The sequence below is a fragment of the Tamandua tetradactyla genome, chromosome 11 (genome assembly GCF_023851605.1).
Source record: "Tamandua tetradactyla isolate mTamTet1 chromosome 11, mTamTet1.pri, whole genome shotgun sequence".
NCBI lineage: Eukaryota > Metazoa > Chordata > Mammalia > Pilosa > Myrmecophagidae > Tamandua > Tamandua tetradactyla.
The window spans coordinates 72,228,725-72,250,651 of NC_135337.1; the positions used below are offsets into that span (position 1 = coordinate 72,228,725).

Consider the following 21,927-nt stretch of genomic DNA (forward strand, 5'->3'; position numbering starts at 1 on the left):
TCATATCACAGCACCACTGCATCCAGCCCCACACATTCCCCACAATCTAATACCTAAATAAATTCAATTTTGTTATTACATCTCTGTGGAAACCTGCATGTTTTTAAAGGTGCTTTCTAAGACACATTTTATTGCAAGTTGAAAACAGTTTTTCAAAACGTGGTACTGAAGCAGAAAGCCGGAGAGGTGAGCACAGCACCCCCCCTCGCCATGGTGAGCACAGTTTCCACCCCCCCGCCGTGATGAGCACAGTTCCCCCCCCCCCCCGCCGTGGTGAGCACAGTCCCTGCCCCGCCGTGATGAGCACAGTCCCCCCGCTGTGGTGAGCACAGTCCCCCGCCCCCACCGTGGTGAGCACAGTCCCCCCCATGCCATGGTAAGCACAGTCCCCCCGCGTGGTGAGCACAGTCCCTGCCCCGCCGTGATGAGCATAGTCCCCCCGCTGTGGTGAGCACAGTCCCCCCCCCCCCCGCCATGGTGAGCACAGTCCCCCACTGCGCCCACACACAGCCTATGGGCCGCGCCCACGGCAGCACCTGCTCCTGCTCCTGCCACAGAGACACCCACCCAGGCCGCCCGTGGGAAATCAGCGCAGCCGCCCACCCCTGGGCTCTTCCTCGGCCGGCTGGCGTGGCCCCTGGGCTTGCACAGGAGAGCTGATTCCTGACGGTGAGACGGTGGCGCTCAGGGGTTGGGGTCACACCAGGAAACACCTACATTCGTGCTCAGAGCTACCAGGAGGCCAAATCACTGCCTTCCTCCCCGGCCGCCCCCACCCAGCGCAGCCAATGCACATGCTGCAGCCTGAGCTCCTCGGATTTCTAAAATGGCCTTCCAGTGTCATGCTAGGGAAGGCAAAGCAACTGGAGATTTTACACACAGCCTCTAGGTGAATAACTTGATTTTTTCCAAATTCCTGTTATCCTTTCCCCAAATCTATATTGGCTTCAAGTGTCAGCATCGTTCAGAAAATGTGGGTTTAAATAATTGAATATACTAGAAATCAGTTTTTATCATGAGAGGTTAAGTTTCATTTTCTCCCCTTTGATTTTCATTCTCCCCCTGGCCAGGTCAGGGCTGCCCAGTCGCCCCTTGAAGAACAATCAGTATCACAGGTGTAATCATTTGACTCCTACTAAAGGCTACTAAATACAGCAAAGCAGGATAATTGAAATGCTGGTGAGTATATACTAAAATAAATTAAAACTCTACACTGTGGCTAATAAGCAGGCCTAATGTTCAAATTTTCCATCTATGAAAAATTATTTCCCATAACTTGGTATGCCACTGTGTGGGAAAGATTCACTGTGGTAATAGTAGTGAATTCTCACCAATGCAGACAAATTTACATGTTAGAGGGAAGGAGTCTTATAAACAATATTGTTTTCGTAACACTTTAACAACAGTGATGTAGCTATGTTAGAAATACTGGTGATTTATGAATGGTATTTAAAGGGAATTGAAACGCTTCTATTTCAAAGCTAGTACAGATTTGAATTCTACTAACTTTCCATCTTATCTACGTTACTTTTTTTGTTTGCCAAGTGAGGAGACATTTTACAGAACTGTCTACCTCACTAGTCTTAGAAATTTGCAACCTGAGTTTTCAATCTTAGCTATTTATGTTTAAAATTCAGCATTGACCTTATTTGTATATAGTCCTATATAATCAATAATTTCTTATGCAGAAATTAGTAAGCCAGAAAATGTTCTTGAAAATTTGATTTGTCAAATTGTTGTCAACTTAGTAGAGATCAATTAAATTTACCGTATCTATGCACGATAAAGGAATGACATAACTCTGAGGAAGCTACGCTTTTTAAACTCTGTTTCTGAACACCCAGTTACTTCCCTATTACCCACCAATTAGTCTATTAGGGCACTGCTTTTTAAAAAAACAAAAACAAAAACAAAAACTTTTTTGTTGTTGTGAAATATAGCATATATACAAAGAAAAGAAAGAAAAAGCAATAATTTTCAAAGTACATTTCGGCAAGTAGCTAGAGAATAGATTTCAGAGTTTGTTATGGGTTACCATTCCACTATTTCAGATTTCAAAACACTGGAGGCCAGAAGGAGTATTAACACAGTGACTCGGCAGCCGTGCTCGTTTGTTAAATCCCATTTTCTCTAACACCTCCTTCTCCTTTGATCCTTCCCCCAATCTATAGGGATCTTTGGGCAATGCCTGTTCTGACTTTTTCATGTTGAGAAGGGGAGTCCACACTAAAGCATAGGGGAATGGAATCAGTTGATAACCCTGGAGAGGCCGGTCCCTCTGGGTTTCAGGATTTATCTGACCTAGGAGCCCTCTGGGAATTATGGGTTCCAGGAAAGCAAACCTAGTGCATGAAACCTTTATAGAATCTCAGTTTGAGCCCCAGGTGTTCTTAAGAGTCAGCAGAAGTGATGCTGGTTGGGGTTTGACAAACCATGGCAATTAGCACTGCCTAACTGAATCTTGCACAAGAGTAGCCCTACACCCTTTTTAGAAAGCTGACAACGTACCCATAAAACAGGGTGCTCCGACTTAAAGATTCTTCACCTCCTGGTATGACAACCTCATTTCAGATATATCTTTATTTCAGGGGAAATAGGGATTGTAAACAGCTGCCCAGTTTATCTGGGACTCAGGCTCTCCAGTCAGGAGCACCTCACCCCTATATACGCCACCTAGAATAGATGGTAGGAAACAGGACAGTTAGCTGGTCCATTAAATTAAGCATCCTGACCAAAAGAGGGAAAAGAGTTGCGGCAAAGTGAGGTATCAGTGGCAGAGAGAGTTCAGATAGTCAAGAGGCTATTCTGGAGGCTCCTCTTATGCAAGCTTCAGTTAGATATTGCTATTTACCACGGTTTGCCAAATTCTAACTAAATCTAAAGAACACTCAAGGCTAAATCTAAAGAACACTCAAGGCTCTGAGATTCTACAACGGTTCCATGCACTATGATTACTTTCTAGAAACCTACAACCTCCAGATGGGTTCTTAAGTCAGGTAAGCCCTGAAACCCAGAGGGGCCAGGCTCTCCAGAACATCAGCTAATTCCATCCTCTAATCCCATACTATCGACCACCCTTTTCAACATGAAAAAGTTAGAATACGCATAGCCAAACTATTCCCCAAAATTGGAAGAAAGATCAAAGGAGAAGGGGGCGTTAGAGAAGATAGGATTTAAAAATTAGTATGACTGCTGAATCATTATATTGATATTTCTTTTCGTCTCCAGTGTCTTGGAGCAGCTGGAAGGAAAAACCTAAAATTATGGAACTATAATCCATACTAAATGCTGAAATTTGCTCTACAACTAATTGTTGCAGTGTGCTTTGAAATTCGTTGCTTTTTTGTATATATGTTATTTTTCACAATAAAAAAATTAAGTAGGCAGCTACTTCAAAGGAGATGTGGAGACCACTGATTAGAAATCTAAGATGTCCTTTCTATGGAATCTCCTATTATTAGAATTACTGCTAAAGGACTGTCTGAAAACGCGTCCATTCTGCTGGATTAAATTAGCTGGAAAAAGACACTGTTAGGTGGGGAGGATGTGTTTATTTGATTAGCATCGCCATCTACTATCATATTAGGGGTGGAGGAGGGCCCCCCAGGGGAGTATTTGAGAAGGAGGTAAGAAGGATGAGTGAGCCATCGGCTGAAGACGGTTTTGCCCATTTCACAATTTTCAGCAGGTCCACCTCTCTCTCCGACAACGCATCGGTTCTGATTCTCTTAACTCAGCAACTCTCTGCCATAGACTCAGGATGCGCCAAAGTGTCCCAGGGATGAGGCTGGGTTTTTTGTCCCTTTACTTTCACTGCTCTCTGACTTCAACCAGGTCAGCAGAGGGAACAAGACCTAGTTCCAGGTCTCAGTCAGGGTGACTGGGAACCCCAGAAAAAGAGCTCGAGTGGATGTGCAAACCAAAATGTTTCACACTTGAAGGCTTTGCTTCTTTGATTCCATTGTGGCGTAGAACTTCAGGGTATTTTGTGAAGAGATTCTGAGTGAGAAAGTTAAGCTTATGAGTTATAAGCTTAACAAGTGTATTGTTGAGTGGGATGTTGTATTGTTTCCAAAGTGCACCTAGATAGAATCTCCCAGACCCAAAGAGCTGGATGAAAACTCTAGCTCCAACATCCGGGTGAGATCAGGGTCAAAGGAAAAATTAGGATGCGTTTTCAGTTTGTTTGTGGTGCCTCAAGGCTCTGCTTTCTCTGTTCCTTTCTGTGTTCTGTTGCAAAATATTTTGTTTTCTTTATCCATGTACCCACTCTTCTTTTCCTAACCACACTCCTTTCCAGAAATTATCTGAAATGCTGAATGTGAGTATTTACGGCAACCAACCTGAACATCACAGCCTGTGGACTGTGGTTAACTTCTTTTTTTTTTTTAACTCTTTTATTGTATAGTATATATATTTTATACTATAGCAAAGAAAGAAAAAAGCAATAGTTTTCGAAGCACTCTTCAACAAGTATTACAGGACAGATCCCAGAGTTTTTCATCGGCTACAATACCATCATCTCAGATTTTTCCTTCAAGCTGCTCCAGGATAAAGGAGGCGAGAAGGAATAAATATTTTCTTATCATGTGGTTAGCATTTAAAGGTGACTGTGAGTGCTGCCTTGAGTCTCCCTGAGCTGTTTATGTTTTTTCTCTGCCTGGAATAACATTTTTGTTCCATTTAAGGAAACATGGGGTGCCGTGTTGAAATGAGAGGGAGCTATGTTGGGGCGAGTCCCTGCTGAGGTGCCCGAAGCCCACCGATAACGTGGTGACTCACTTTACCTATTTGTGGGGAAAGTCTTCCGAGGTCACGAGCAAATAAGGCACAGATCTTTTCCTTTTGTTGCTTGTCATATACCCCATTTCTTCTCCATTTTGTAAAATGTGGCTAATATGTTTGAGAAATATTAATGTGCTTCTCTCTTTTGCTTTGTGTACTTATTACCTTCCACGTCGCACACCTGAGGGGATAAAGATTATTATGGAAGAAACGCAAAGAGAAAGAGTCAATAATCAGCTTCGGGCATTCAAAATATGTGGGTGCAAAATGACGATTAGCTTGAGAGCCAGGCGTGTTAGGGAGGAAGGGGGCACAGCTCCCCTAAACCCTCTGTCTTCATCCTTGTCTGAGCCAGTGGACATGCTATGACGTTTCCTAGTTCATGTAAGAAAGTGCGGGCAGCAGGGACAACGGGGGCCAAGAAAATCGGGGGCAGAGGCGGGTGGGGGGGGCCACATCGACGGAGGGGACGCCACGGGCGGGCTTGCTCCTACCTCCAGGACGCAGGCCATGGGCCCCCCGTCCCGGCCCCGAGTGTGGGTGTGCGGGAGGGGCGGGCTGTGCTGGTGGGAGGGGCCAGGCGCATGTCGCTTCGCGGTGAGTGGATCTGGGACCCTGTCCCCACGGTCCCACCTGGGAGATCGTGGGGCTTCACCGAGGTTCCCGGTTAGAGGTAAAGTGGGGAGGGGGCCGCGGGGAGGGGCCAAAGTGGGGATGTGCAGTGTGGGGAAGGGCTGAGGGGAGCAAGGCGAAGGGCGTGCGGGTCGCCCGGTAGGTAATGTGTTTAACACCAGAGCAAGACGTTGCAAAAATCGTCCTCCTGCCGAAGTGGGCCCCACCCATCAGGGCCCAATCTCAGGAAGCCTTTTCCTGGGCTTTAATGCTACTTTGAAGTGGTCCCCAGATAGAAAAGGCCATAATTTTCTGGACGAATAGCTGGAAATGCAATTGAACAGAGAAAAGCCCTCACTGCAGCAAAAGCAAGGCAAAGAACAGTCTTAATAGAGAAATGCTCCTTGCGATTCCTCACTGAGTTCTGAGGCTGGTGTGCTGGCCGCTGCTGCCCTGGGATGAGCTGCCTGTATGGGGGCCTCGTGCAGGCGCTAAGGATAAGCACCTCTGTGTGTGCTCAGGCCCCCATCAGAGACCTCCCTGCTTCCTGGCCATTCGTGGGGTCCCTAACCCACCCGGATGCCTCGAGGTCCGTGTCATTTTCACAAGGGAAGTATCTGCAATCCATCAACACTAACGAGAAACCACACACCAGCCTTTGGGTTAGCTGATCTATCACACGCTAATGAAAACCTGACAAAGGGTTTATAGTTTTGCTGAGATTAAAAATTTTTTTAAATGTAAAACCATCAAGGTTTTCCAAGTCCTAGTTTTGCTTGAAAGCTTGAATCCATCCTTGACAGCAAATAGTTGAAATGAATGACCAGGTCAGTTAATTAAATTTTGAGACAATGTTTACCAGTTGTTCTTTCAAGGAGAGGTGGTGTCCCATCAAAAAAATTGGCTAGTTCAGCTCAAAGGGGCAAAGGCCTTTTTGTGAGGCGCCATCTGCCCGGCTAGGTGAAGATGGAGAAATTGAACCCAGAGAGGTTAAAAACCTTGAGAAGGCCACACAGCTAGAGCCGGAATGTGACCTTCCTGCGCTGGTCTCCTAAGCCTGCGTTCCTTCCACTCCGATGCCCTGAAACCCATGAAGACACAGGAGTGTCCCCCGCACCAGGAAAGCAAAGCAGAGCCACCCGTGCCTGGCACAGGGAAGGGCATGAGGACTCTCTGCTGCTTCTAGGTTTCTTTAAAGAACGTGTCTCCCAGGGAGAGTGCTGCTCAATCCACGTCACTGCAGGAAAGTTGTCCCCTGGCATTCCTAAAGCCCTTTAATCCACTCAGTTTCCCACTTTAGTAAATTAACTTAATGAAAATTACAGAAAATCTGGCCCCTAGTTGAAATATATGGTGTATTTTTCATCACTTCTTTTTAAATGTGTTAGATGTGAAAGGTAGCTGTGCTAAAGAAAACACAGCATCGAGTTGGCATGGGGATTTTGCTTTCTCTGATGATTTCAGTGGCTTTTCTAAATTCTAAGTTTTGGGTATTTATAAATGAGCTATCTTGTTATTTATTTCTCTTGCAACTGAAAGCTTATACTGAAACTGGGATAAGATATAAAACCATACCCTCCTCTTCTAGATGCCTCAATCTAACAAATGTTTGGGCTCAAATCACTGTTTCACCAAAACATTGCCAGAAAACTGTAGATCTACTTCGGCATTTTATCATTTCAAATTGGCTTCCTTAGGCCCTCAAAAACCTTTTTTCTTAAAGCATAATTCCCCAAATTTAGAACTAGTGCAGTTAAAGGTAAGGAGCCACAAAGCTCTTTGAGAGTCTCTCAGGTCAGAGGCCCCTTGTTGTCACAGGGAGAGTTGCCTATTGTTAGAAAACAAAAGCGAGACCTGCTGCCACGTGCATGCCACACACGGTCCCACAATTGGCTGAGCGCCCGTCCACTGTGGTCTCCGCTGCGGGGCAGTGCCTGGCCCACGCCGGGGTGAAGTAAACCAGGAGTGCCTCCTCCTTATTTTGGAAGCTGGAAGCCCAAAGCCGAGGCGCCGGCAAGGCTGGGCATCCCCTGAAGTCTGCAGCTCTGCAGTGGGGGCGAGCCGGGAGCCGCCATCCCGGCTTCCTCGCCCTGTCTCCTCCGCCACCTGTGCCCAGGTCTCCCGGCCGATAGAGACGTCATCCTATCGGATCAAGGCCGCCCTGGCTCACCCCCATGGACCTACACAGGCCTTATTCCAATGCGAGTTCTCACCCACAGACAGGCAGGACTGGATGGGCCTTCATGGGGCACCGTGCAGCCCCCCACGGGGAGAACGGCAGCTCCTGCCCACGTGGCCCACCACCCAGCACCTTGCCTAGGGGGGCTGCCTGAGACCCCTGCCTGTTTTATGAGCACACAAACTGCCCCCACTTGCAGGGCCCAGTGCAAAATGAAAATGTAGGGCCCCCTGCTGAGAAGACTTAGGAATTTCGAGATGTTGCGAGCCAAGCATTAAGCTACGCGGGTCGCACGTGGTGAAGCTGGCCCTGACCACATGGCATTTCCCGCCGTCATCCACCCCACGGCGGGGCCGAGACTCAGCAGCGCCTCGGCCACCTGGTTCCCCAGCTGTCCGCCACCCCTTCCTTCCACGTGCAGGTCCTGTGGGCAGCCCCGTGCCCAGGCCCTTCGGGCAGATGCACTTCCTGCCAATGGTCCTGTGCGGCTCAGGGCCCACGAGTCAGCCCCACTGGGCTGTGTCAGTGTAAACGAACGAAAAGGAGCTCTGTCCGCGGCCGCCTGTGGCTGGTGGCGTCCAGACTGAGCACTGCAGAACCTGACATTTCCATTTCAGGAAGTCCTGCTGCCAGGGCTGCTCAGACCCCTCCCCCGTGCTCTTAGCCCTGTCTTGCCTTGGCACTCTCCGCTGCCTCAGCGTGGTCCGCGGTCGTCGCCAGGTTTCACTCCCCGTCTGAGTTCTAACAGCTGAAGTTGCCAGGTGTTGGCAATTGCAAGGTAACTGAGTGTTTTTCTTTCCCCAGATTAATAATACTGCTGACAGCCCCTGTATTGTTGGTGCTAAAGAATGTATGTTTCCTCTTGTTTTTCCACACTTCTTGCATGTTCTCAACCCCCGCAGTGAAACAGAAAGAATGCACTGTTCATTCGAGCGCAACTTATTACACAGTCAGACCAAAAGGAGCCCTGGGAAAAATCGGGCACGAAGCGCTCCTTGATTTGTTTTGCTCATTTGGGCACCAGAAATTTTTGTCAATAATAACGAGAATCTTTCTTACCATATATTGATCAAACCATGCCAAGAGGAGATTTTTTTAACTTGAAAATTTCCGAATACCTCAACAACCAAAAGCCTTAACGATAGAGTCGGGCTGCTCCATGTTTGCATTTAACATAGAAGCTTCAATCACACGGGGCTGGTCTGAGCAAGGAGGAGCTGTGACGTAGCAGGCCAGGGGGCCAGCTCCCTGCACCCCACGCACACCCCCCGGGAGCCACGGCCGTGTCTCAGCTGCTCTCGCTGCGGCGGCCGGCAGAGCGCGGGGCGAGCCTAGGCGTACGTTACGGATGAGTAAAGATGATGTGCTAAAACCTAGAGGCCTTTTTCAGCACAGCCTTATACATACATTCTCTCCATTCTGTGGACAAGACCATTTCCTCAGAGAAGAGCAGATCCCTTTCAGCATGAATGCGAAGGGAAGGAGTCAACACCCACTGTATTTTTCCTAAAAAGTGCGATTTTTGAGTGTCTGAAGAAACAGTCTGTAGAAAAGGCTTTCTAAATTCTAAATTCTCTGTGCTGATGTGGACTAAAGCCCTGGGGAAGTTTGCACGAGACAGGAGGAGGCAGTAGGAAGCCAGGGAGGCTGGGGCACAGGGAGGCGTGGCTGGAGGGAAGGGGGAGTGACAAGGTCACAGTGAGTGTCCAGGCTCCGCTCAGGGCTGGGACTCAGGCCACAGGAGAAGGGACCCTAAGCGCTTAAGGCTCAGCCAAAAGAGCTGGGGTGTGTGGTGTGGGGCAGCCTTTCGCACTCGCCGGCACGTTGCCAGGCAGAGGCGGGCGGGTGCATCTGGCTGTGGGTGGGGTACGGTGCGAGCAGAGAGGAAGGTGGCCCCGCCCTGAGAGGGACGTGTCGGCCCCCGCGTGGTGCAGTGGGGGCTGGAGGGCGGGCGCGGAGGGCCTGCGAGCCCATGGCGAGGACAAGGGGCGTCAGAAGAGACCGGCGTGGGCGCTGCGGGGGCCGGGAAGGCGCCCTGGCCCCCACCCCGAGGGGTGATGGGGCGCGATGGTCAGGACGCCCTGCGTGGATCTTAAGTTAGGGGGGGTTTCGGTTTGGAAGTGGACAGCGTGAGTGTGGCGGCAGCGCTGAGCCGCGGTGCGATTGTGTGAACGGGTGGCTTTGCGTCCTGCGTGTCACTGGACGGCCAGCCCCACGGAGCACAGGGACGTGGGACGCGGTGGCCTCTGCTGTGCACGGTGAGTGTGTCAGCCGGGAAAACAGAAGCTTCCTCCACGAACTAGAACAGAGTTATGCACTATTGTAAGTATTAAAAATAGGGTGGTATATGGGGAAAATACAACTAAGGTAAACTAGGCACTGCAGTTAAAAATGCTGCACTATCTTTTCACCAGCTGTGACAAGGTGCTGCCTCAATGCCAGGTGTCAATGCCACGGGCAGGTGAGGGGTGGGGTGTGTCCTCTTGGGCAGTGAGAATGTTCTCAGCTGATTGTGAGGATGAGTACACACTCTGATGATGCCAAGAGCCGCTGATGGTTTGCTTCAGACAGCTTGTGTGATGTGCAAAAGAAAACCTGCCTAAAATGATAACAAATAAATACATAAATAAATAAATAGCTTTACTGAAGAAAAGAAAAAGAATAAAATTACAGGTACTTCCAAACAAATGCTACTTTAAAGACCAGAAAATCCCCTGTTACGGCATCCTACCTCCTCCACTGAAAAACGAGCACCGGGTAGGCTAACTTTTTCAAACAAGACATTATGTTCAGCTTCAATATATAAGGTTCACTAAAAGTGGGGCCATCTCGGGTCCCTGGACCAGATACGTCCTGAAATGCAGAGGGCCCAGCCTCTCCAGAACATCAGCAGGTTCCCTCTCCCTACCCCTTGTTATCAACAGCCCCTTCCAACATGAAAGAGTTAGAATGGGCACAGATAGCCCAAATACCCAAATAAAAAGAGGGATAGAAAGGTCAGAGGTGATGGGGTTACACAGAGAAGGTAGGGTTTAACAAATGAGTATGATTGCTGAATCATTAAATTGATATTTCTTTTAGTCTCCAGTATTTTAGAGCAGCTAGAAGTAAAAACCTAAAATTGTGGAATTGTAACTAATTGCTGTGATGTGCTTTGCAATGTATTGCTTTTTTTATATATTTCATTTTTCACAAAAAAGCAAAAAGTCATTGTGATGATAAATGCACAGCTATATGCTGTGAACCATAGATTGTACACTTTTGATGATTATATGGTATGTGAATACATAATATATATCAATAAAAACCAAATAATTTTTAAAAAATGTACAGGTTCCTTCTGGAACAGTGGAAATGTTTTGGTGATGGATGGTGGCGATGGTGGCACAACGTTGTGTGAATATAATTAACAGCACTGACATATGTAACTGAGTGTGGTCAAAAGGGGAAATGTTAGATTGTATATTTGGTAAGATCTGTGGAAATACACTACACAAACAGTGAGTCCTGACTCACACCTGGGCTGTAGTTAGCAGAATAATTATAAAAATGTGCTTTTGTCAATTGTCACAAATGTTTCACACCAATGTAAATGGTTATTCGTAGGTGGCGGGTGGGAATCCTGTCTTGCATGATTTTTCTGTAAACCCAGCACTTCTCTAATAAAGAACAAATTTTTAAAACCTTAGCCACAAAGAAAAACAAATCGTATAAAGAAGAATCCAGCCCTTTTGGTAAAATTTCATAGATCCTCTTTAAAAACTCACAGGCAAAGTTCACCTTTTTGTGTTTAAAAGCCAGCATTTAAACTTTCGTGCTGAGTTTCCTTTCCTCTCTGCCTCTTTTCTCCACGGCCAGCCCTTCCTTAGGGTGATGGGTTTTCCTGACCTGGCCTGTAACGCTCTCCTCTGGCCCGGGAGCTCCACGTGAGTCTGGAGCAGGGCTTGTGGTCCCTGGAAACGTGTTTCCAGAGTTTCGCGGATTCTACAACGGTTAAGCAAGAAGGACAGGGCCGACATGCCCTTCAACTCCCACTAGGTCAAAGTCCTTCAGGGATCCCGCCCTGCAGCCCGGGAAGAGTAAGCTCACCTCCGCTCACCTCCCGCTCACCTCCCACTCATCTCTGTCACCTCTGCTCATCTCCATCACCTCCGCTCACCTCCCGCTCACCTCCCACTCATCTCTGTCACCTCTGCTCATCTCCATCACCTCCCCTCACCTCCACCCGCTCACCTCCGCTCACCTCCGCTCACCTCCCACTCATCTCTGTCACCTCTGCTCATCTCCATCACCTCCCCTCACCTCCACTCACCTCCGCTCACCTCCCGCTCATGTCCCACTCATCTCTGTCATCTCTACTCATCTCCATCACCTCCCCTCACCTCCACTCACCTCCGCTCACCTCCCGCTCATGTCCCACTCATCTCTGTCACCTCTGCTCATCTCCATCACCTCCACTCACCTCCGCTCACCTCCCGCTCACCCCACTCACCTCTGCTCACCAACTGCCTTTCTGGGTTGCCACTGATGAGTCATTGGCCATGAAAAACAGCATTGGACAGGTTAGACCGTGGCTACCAGCAGGCTCAGCCTGGGAAGCAGCCCTCCCAGGAATGTGTCCTGCAGCCCCCATGCATGGTTTAAATGCAAAGTTGGAAGAGAAGCTGAATTTGTGTGACTCTTCCCATCATTGACTCAAACTGGCTACAGTTTTGTGTCTAAAGCCAACTGTGCATTGGAGAGGTAGGAAAAACAATTTATCGAAAATGGAATCCAAAATTCGCTCAAGCAGCAGAGTATAATTTGCAGTGATTTCCCAACCAGTGGGGAAGAGGCAGCCCAGGAAGGACTTACTCTGAATTCAAGAAGCTGTAAACACTAAGAACCTCATATGTCAGCTCCCACCAGAATCACAGTCACACAACTTTATTCACCTTGTATTCATATTACAAATAGGATCACGTGATTGCTTAAAAGCAGTCAAAAAGCCTGGCAATTGTAGTAGAAAATTTTAGTTATCATCTGTAAACCATAAAATGAAAGATGCAACCCATTTAGGTGGGAGCTAATCTTCTTGTTTACTATGAACCAGTCACTTGAAATAGAGCCTCTAGTTCAGTTTTAACAAAAAGACTTAGGAGAGGGAGACTGTGATCCTTGGTTCCTAGAGGAAAAAACTGAGGTTCAGAGAGTTCAGTGTGACATAGAATTGAATCTCTGATCCAAAGTCTATGCTAATGTTTAATATACCATGTTGCTTCCCAATTAAAAAAAATACGTCTAGGAAATTGATAATTTCCATGTGCAAACATCATAGACTTTCACTCCAAATTAATTACATTTACAAAAATAAGAGCGATTTTAAGGGAAATATTGTATATATACTACATAACTGAGAATTTATACTTAACTATATAGATGGAAATGGCATGAATCTAATGTGTTTACAATTTTATCACCAGTCCTAAGCAGTTTGAGTAGAAACATAACTGGTAGTTTAAAAGTATTTATAGAATGAATGTATTTAAAATAAGACATTTCATGTGATAAAATCTGTTAATAGAAATATTTTATAATTCATTGACATGAAGGAAACATGGCTTAAATGACCAAATATTCCATTGAATTTGAAAGACTCATTAGGAAAATTATTGATCTGTAGAACTTTGAAGCTGTATCTGACAAGTTCCAGCTACCCAGAGCAAAACATCGTCAATTCTCCATTTTTGCATTTACTAAGAGGGTAGAGTTGATTTCCACAAGCATAATGTTTGTTGCAACTGTCAGTCATAACCTTTGTTTTAAGGTAAAGAGGGCCACGCTCATGGAAAGCCCGGGCTCTACTCATAAAAACTCCACTCTCAGCCGGTGTGAACGGGCCACTCTGCGCAGCTGACCTGACGCTTTTCCTTCCCACAGGCTCCACACGGTTCTCCCGGGCTCTGGTGACTCCGGAGCACATGGGGGCAGGGTTGGGGGAGGGCGGCTCTGGGCTGGGCACCCCAGACGGGCAAATGTGAGCTGGGAACCCTGGGCAGGCAGGAGGGCAGTTCTGGGCAGGGCACCCTGGGCGAGCAGCTGTGGGCTGGGCTCTCCCGCCCCTTGGCCCCTTGGCCGCAGCCCCTGTTGGCTTTGTGTTCCCAGGAGGTGCTGTGGTGGACCGGAGATGGGGACCCTCTCCGGTTAAAGCTGAGCAAGGATCCGTGGAAAGGGCGCGGGGCCTGGATCTGCCGCAGCGTGTCCCCTCCTCCTGGGAAAGACGGTCTCTGTGCACGCGGTCAGCTCGTGGCTGGAGAAGCAAAGGGCGCCCAGGCTGGGTGGAGAGCTGCGGGGAACAGCCCTCAGTCCCCCGCTGTGGGCACGGATCTGTCACTTCAATAATTATGTTAGAAATACATGCAACAAATAACATTCTTTGAGCATCTTTTGGATTATAAACATTAAAATGACGGCGCTCAGAAAAAAATGTGCTATTTGGGAAGGAAATCAATAAAATGGCAAATAGGAATACAAATGTATCATGCAGGGCTTACGTCATGTATTTCTAAATAACAATTTATAAACTGGAGACCTCAGATTATTGTTAAGTTTACACAGTCTGGGGCTTTAGGCTAGAAATAATCATTCCTTTTTTTTTTTTTTTTTAATCAAACAGACTTAGAAGTCCAGCCGGCCCCGTGTTAAGAGGGCCCCACAGGCCAGCTTTGAACTGACCTGTTGTGTTTGCCAAACAATCAGCGGCCCTGGGGCCTTTGGACTTGCTGCCATGATAACTGTTTGCTGGGTGGAAAAAACCCTTCTGCATTCTTGCTGACACTGCCTGGTAACCAGACGTGACGGTGCTCATGCCCGCCCTTCCAAGCACAGGGCGCTGCTTCCTCAGCCACTGCTCGGATCGCAGGCAGCTCTGCCCAGGCTGGGCGGCAACCCAGAGCGCTGAGTGCTCACCAGTGGGGAAAGGATCTTTAAATTATTTTTCTCCTTAGACTAGATTTTCATGGGAAAAAAGAATGCACAGAAATTACTTTACAAGAGGAAGCTGTTTCATGCCCACCCGGGATCGAAAGCTATCGGTGCAGTTTTTTATTGAGCAGTTATAACCATTTGCCGATTATTGGATTATTTCATTACAGGCCCACCTCGTTCTGTCGCCCTCGGCTTCGTCGCGCTTCAAAGGCGTTGCGTTTGACCAACGGAAGGCTTCTGACCACGCTGTGTCCGACAAACCTGTCGCCATCTAACCCACAGCCCTGCTCGCTCCGTGTGTCCAGGCTCAGTTAGGGATTCTATGCTGCTTTTCCACACCCACTGCTAGTGCACACTTACATACTACAGCCGGGTGTGAACATAACTTTCCTACACATGGGGAAACCAAGAGATCCGCGTGCCTGGCTCCGTGGAAGCCCTCGCTCTATGGCCATGGCCATGGCCTGGCCCAAGCCCCCACCCCCACCCCAAGGCCGGGCTAGGCAGGCGCGCATGGACCATGCCCGCAGGTGAATCTAGCAGGTGTGCTGATTTCCAGGGAGGCGCCTCCTCTGTGTGTGTGTGGGGGGGGGGGGGGGGGGGTGGGCCCGGCCCCTTCCCCCGCTGTACCTCTAGGCGCCTGAGTGGTATTTCCTCACCTGCCCACAGGTGCTTTGCTCCTGCCTCAGGCTCCCGACATGCGTTGTGTTGTGCAGATGAAAATGATTTTATTGCATAAATGAATGAGTGAGTGGCATGTGGGTGCAATGCTTTGGGTAAAGCATGGTTTTCATGAACAGAGGAAGCAGCCGAAATCACGAATCCTGTAGTCTCCAACTTGAGGTCTAAGAATAGCTCCCACGTATCCTGGAGAATTTGCATTGACGTGGCCACAGCAATGATTCACGCTTCCATTGCGCGCGGTATGGGCGATGCTCGCCGCGTGGAGAATGCCTGCCGCTTGGGGCAGAGGAGCAGAGCTGCTCACCTTCCCATCTCCCAAGCACAGGATGGCCTCTACATCCCTCCTGGACAAGCCCCTCAGACTCCCTGGGCTGTGCTTTCCTGCTGGGGCTACCAGGGCCTGACCCGTCAGATGGTGGCACTCTCCATTCAGCTCAGCACTGTCGCAGACAAAGCTCAGGATGTGGATGTCTGCATGAGGCCCTTAAAGGCCGGGATGGGAGAAGGAATACGCAGAGTCGATCCACCGTCTTAGATACTGCGCTGGCTGTTTTGAAACTGTAAATGGGCTGTGGCTTCAGCAACAGTCGTTTTCTGAATACTTTCTCATGCCCCATGCAGGGAGACAGAGAAGCACATGGAGAACAGGCCCTGCAATAAAAATCCTGTGTGCTGCAGCCAGATTCTTAATGGGAATTTCCTCTCCATGGTGCTGGGCTGCGAGGACTACCTGTGGCCTTTCAACAGGATGAAAACAGGACTCCAGTTTACAGGCAAAAGGTACTTGCATCTGGAAACAAATACCTACAGTTTTATGGTCAGAACATGGTAACACGTAGCTCTTTTTTGGGGGGGGGTGTCAAATTTAGAAGCGAAGAGGCAATAAAAGGAGTCAATTCTCCTTGCCCTAAGCAGTGCAAATAGCAAGGGTCACAGTAGGAGGTAGCCTTAGACGCAGTACAGAATCCCACCCCAGCAGGAACTGCTTCCCCCTTTTTGTTCTCTCCCACCCATGGGCAAGGGTTCAGGGTCCCAAGGAACGGGCAGGGTGGGGCTGCACCTCACGTGGCCTCTGCAGACCTCAACTTCCTTCACCACCTCTCAACCCAAATCACCAACTTCTACCAGGACAGAAGGATTTCATTTCAGCAATTCCCGACTTACACAGCTGCTAAACTGACCCCCAAAGAGAACGCTGCCGAGGCTGCGCCTATCATTGGATAAAGGTAGTTTGTCAAATGCGATGTCTGCTTTAGGTTTCCCGGAGACGTGACAGCCCTGAGCCATCATAAAGGACTTTAATTGCTACCAATAAATACTTTTGACCATGGTTTCCTAGGACAGCAGTATAGTTTGAGAACTCTCCAGAGAAAACATTTTTCATCTTTTGTAATTGTAACTTACTCACTTACTCTTACTGCCTTAAAAATTGGGAGGTTAGCTATACTTCCAGCATACTAACAGCTGTTTTTAAATGGTCAGGTCAAAAGCCAATATTCTATTGGAAGAGGTTCCCGAAGTATTTATTAAGTCAGCTTATTCTAAAATAGTCTTATTGGAGGTTGACATCCTCAAGGGGTGGCATCAGAGATCCCTGGGGAAGAGTCCCTGAGAGAAAACTAAATAAAAGGACACGTTCTGCTTGCTTGAAACTCTGGAGGACAGCAAAGGCTGGAGATGTGCTCATCAAAAGAGGAAACTTCACGGCGGAAAAGCCACCAAGAAGGTAGGATTCTGTGGCTCCCCCCAAGTGCACACAGCCAGGCACCTCGTGCCAGAGCCGCTGACTACAGGGCCACCCTGCAGTGACCAGGCCCCAACCCCACAGTGACTCAGGGCCCACCCACCGCAGTGACCAAGCCCCAACTCTGCACTGACCCAGAGCCTACCTCCCACAGTGACCCAGGGCCCCAGGGTTCCAGGTGGGGCCTTCGCGGGGCCAGGGGCCAGGACAGGATCCACAGCGAACCCTAGCAGAGCTGCTGGCAAGGGGTGCACAGGCCAGGCCGAGTCTCTCACCTAAACCAGGAAAGGGAGGCACCTGAGCACCCACCACCCAGGAGCGAGCAGCTGAGGATGTGAGGGCTTGAACGCGGCAAACCTGCAGAACACTGCAGGGACAGTTAAAGAAGACTTCGATAACGGGAGGACATTCCTTTCCATGGATTGCTGGACCAAATACTGCTAAGATGTCACTTCTACCCAAAGAGATATAAAGTCCATCAAAATTCCAACACGCTTCTTCACAGAAATGGAAAAACCAGCAGTCAGATTCACATGGAAGAATAAGGGCCTCCCAATTGCCAAAAACATTTTGAAAAACAACAAAGTTGCAGGATTCACATTTTCTGATTTTTTAAATGCATGGCAGAGCTGAAGTAATCACAGCAGCAGGCTCCCGGCCCAGGGTCAGGCACACAGGCCGATGGGTTCAGGAGAGCCAGAAACCAGCCCGCACACCTGTAACCAACTCACCTCTGACAAACATCCACAGTCCATCCATAGGGAAAGAAGAGCCTTTCCAACAAATGGTGCTGGAGAACTGGTAGGCTGACAGAAAAGAATGAAGCAGGACCCCTACCTCACATCACATACAAAAGTTAACTCCAAATGAATCAAAAACCTAAATACGAGAACTAGAACTGTAAAACTCCTAGAGGAAAACACAGGGAAGCATCTTCAGGGCCCCATGGAAGGTGGTGGTTTCTTAGACTTTACACCAAAAGCACAAAAGAAAAAATAGGCAGATGAAACTTCATCAGAATTAAAAACTTCAGTGCATCAAAGGGCCTTATCAAGAAAGTAAAAAGACAATCTACAGAGTGGGAGAAAATATTTGGAAACCATACATCTGATAAGTGTTTAACATCCAGAATATATAAAGCAAGCCTATGACTCAACAACAAAAAGGCACATGACCCAATTAAAAATGGAAAAACAATTTGAATAGTCATTTCTCTGAAGATTTACAAATGGCCAATAAGCACATGAAGAGATGCCCAACCTCATGAGGTATCAGGGAAAGGCAGGTTGCAACCGCTCGGAGATACCAGCTCATGCCCACTAGAAGGACTACTATTTAAAAAAAAAAAACAAGGTAAAAAGTGCTGGAGAAGATGTGGCGAAACAGGAATGCTCCAACATTGTTGGTGGAATGGAGGATGGGGCAGCCACCGTGGAACCAGTGCGGGGACTGGATAGAAGCACCACCTGCCCTGGCAGCCCCCTCCTAGGTACATGGCCAAAAGAACTGACGGGAGGGGCTCGGACAGTCGCCTCACTCTGAAGTTCAAAGCGGCTCTACTGGCAATGACCAACAGGGGGAAGCGAGCTGAGTGTCCCTCAGAGGAAAGGACGAACATGCTGTGGTCACATAGGACGGACTGTGGTTCGGCCCCAAAAGGAAGGACGCTCTGAAGCCCACGCAGCACAGCTCAGCCTTGAATACGTCAGTTATGTCGAAGGAAATAAGGCAGGCACAAAGGGACAGATGCAGAATAGTCTGGCTTATATGGAATATGCAGATTAAGCATATTCATGAAATCAGAAACCAGAATATGGGCTACCAGTGGCCAGGTGGGGGTGGAGAATGGAAAGCTACTGTTTCCTGGGATGGAAGTTCTGGTTGGAGCAATGGCACAATTTTGGCAATGAATGATGGGGATGAAGGTAATTAACCCACAAAATTGAGTAATCAAAACAGGAAATTTGAGGTTGTATATAAGTTACCAGACACACACACAAACCCATAAAACCACATAACACAATGTAAACAGTACATTAAAATTAACAGCATAATTATAATCATATTGTTTCATAAATCGTAACAAAGTTACCACACTAATGCGAAATGTTAATATAAGGGAAACTGGGTGTGAGAGAGGGGTATAAGGGAACTTTGTACTTCCTGAACAATATTTCTCTAAACCTACCGTTGCTCAAATTAGAAGTCTCATTATCCAGTCCCTCATATGTGTGTGTATATATATGTATATATACTTTAATATTTGAATATTAGTATCTACAACAAAAAGTTAGCTGATGTAATATCTCTGGGTGATAGATTATTTAGACCTTTTCCTTTCCCCTTCCTTTGCTTTTTCTTTCTTTTCCTTGGACAGTCCTTAAACTCTCTAAATTTCCTGGTACTAATTATAATTATTTCCAATTCTTGGCCACACACCTACCAAATCCCAAAAACTGATATTATGTATTGTCACCAATTTTGATATTTTTCTTCGACATACGAAAATTTGAAATGGAATCGAAGCCAAGTCTAGCTTTTTAATGGATAATCAATTTTATTAATAAATAAGAAGGTTCCAGCATAATGAACATAATTTGAAAATTTTTCAGTGTGATGCAGTGTAAAGAGTACTGGACTAGGAAAGAGAGACTGAGTTCAAATCCTGATACTATCATTCACTCATGTGCAATTCTAAATAGGACAATTATCCTGTGTGCCCATCTGCAAAGCAAGGTAATTGGATTAATCTCATAGGTCATTTCCAATTTGAAATGTATAGGTATGGGTTTATGATCATGATTCATAAAATAAGTAGAAAGACATTTAGCAAAGTGAAATCTCACTGGTTGCTCTCATGGAAAGACTTTATTGCGTTCAGAATCATCAAAAAGTAACTTGGCATTGACTTTTCTTGGGGAGAAGGTCAAAGCTAATTTCTCCCAGCATCTGTGGCATCGCCTACCTTTTGTCCCCAGAATGAGGGGGCTGCAGAAAGACCGAACTCTCTTGGATGCTAAACCCTTGTTTTTAGAACCTGCCTGATGGGAATGGGTTTTGTTAATCCAGCCCCCGGCTTCCAAGTCAGGCTGACCCGGTTTTAGAGCTCTAGGCAGTCAGTGACCAGGGAGAGCGATGCGATGCAGCCCTGTTGGGAAACAGCTGCCTTTGCTCTCACACTCTTAACATTCAAGCACCTTCCAAGCGTGTGGCTGTTTGGCTTGCTTCTTATTTCCCTCTTAGACCTGAAGAAGGAGTTCAGGTTCTCTGTCTTTAACCATTTAATGGCTCGTGCTTTTTCCTGGTCTGCTCCTGCCACATCCAAGGATCCCAGCGCCAAGGGGGTGTCTCCGCGGTGTCTCCCCAGGCCCCCGTGCCCACCCCCAATCCCACATCCCAGACAGAACCTGGCAGGACTGTCCCTGGCTACACACCACATAGCAACAGTGGCAGCCAAAGGAATAAATCCATCAGAACTCTTTCAGTGAAAAGTGACACGAACTCATTTAAACAGTTAAGCACGGAGGGATGGTTTTGGCTTACAGCCATCAGAGGAGCGGCTCCAGAAACCAGGGACTTAACTTGAACCGGAACCACCGCTGATGAGTCTCTCTCCTTTCTCCCCACTCTGCACCCCCCAGCCCCCAGCCCCCGCCTCTCTCTCCCCTCCCTGTTTGCTCCTGATCTTATCTTTTATCTGTGTGGCTTCATTCTTCAGATTCTTTCCGAATCACTGGAAGACAAGCTGCATTATTCCTCTTCAGTGACTCCAGGAGAAGGAAGATTCTCTAGACTAGGTCTCTCCTGGGGACACTGATCAGCTCTTGGAGCGACCAGCTCAGCTGCAGCGCCATAACTCCCGAAGCCCGGGCTGTGGGCTCACCATCCTGGCCACTCAGTAGGACAGAGCCCAAGTGCTGACTGGTCAGTGACGCCATCCACCTCCCAGGGGTCGCCCCAGCACCTGCCAGCTCTACAGCGAATGGGGAAAGATGGATTTCCTAAAGAAAGGGATTTGGGGTCAGCAGGAAGAATGAATGTCTTCTCCAGGAGGTATCGACAACGCAGTTGAGAATGTAAAACAGTCATAAAGTGTGAGTGAATGTGACAGCCTGGTTGGCACTGTGTTTGCACACCAAGATTGTGCACAGCTCAAAGCCCACCCAGATCAAATGGCCACAAGATTCCACGTCCCATGAACTGGCCTTGACGTCCTGCTGTCAGTACAAGCGATCCAAAACAGCACAGCATTTGTTCTTCCTTTGGTCAATTCCATTTTTAAAAGTCAACCAGGGGACCATGATGGCTCCTGGCAGAGTTCGCGCCTGCCTTTCCGGTGACCCCAGTTTGATTCCCAGTGCCTGTCCGTGCAAAAAAAAAAAAGTCAACCAGGATAATTGTAAAGTTTTGGTAATGGCAGCACAGCACCGGGAGCATAATTAACAGCACTGAATTACATATTTGCATGGGATTAAAAGGGAAAGGTTGTATATATGCTACTGGAACAAAATGTGAAAAACAAGCAAACACGGGGCTGCACCCCCCAGTGAACTGTTCTGCAAACAGTGAGCTGTAGTTAATGTGCCCCAGCTCTGGTTCATTGTTCTTTCGTGAACTGTAACAAACGAGGTCTTAATAACAGGGTGGTATATGGGAAGTTGGCATTTTATGCATGCTTTTTCTGTAAACCTACAACATCTCTAAAAAAGAAAAAAGAGAGAGTCAATCAGGAAGTCTTGAATTATGTACTGAAATATCATAAAGTGGAACATAGACATAATACCTGTCCCTTAATTAAAATAAAGCCAAATTGTTGATTTTTCATTGAAAGGGAATTTCTTTGGTTTCTAGTTTCTGGAAGCTGTTTTTGGGGGAGGGATAAATAACATAATCACTTTAGATTTGATCATTTTCTAATGAAGCTGTGAAATCATTGGTATTGTGGAAGGTATTGTGA

The 21,927-nt window shown here is 47.5% G+C and overlaps 1 long non-coding RNA gene across 1 annotated transcript; it reads left to right on the forward strand.

Moving 5' to 3' along the window:
* The first annotated feature begins 664 nt into the window (after positions 1-664).
* LOC143649577 (uncharacterized) lies at positions 665-4,916 on the forward strand. Its single transcript, XR_013159120.1, has 3 exons — positions 665-889; positions 1,071-1,179; positions 4,689-4,916. It is a non-coding gene; the product is annotated as an uncharacterized LOC143649577 (long non-coding RNA).
* The last annotated feature ends 17,011 nt before the right edge of the window (positions 4,917-21,927 follow it).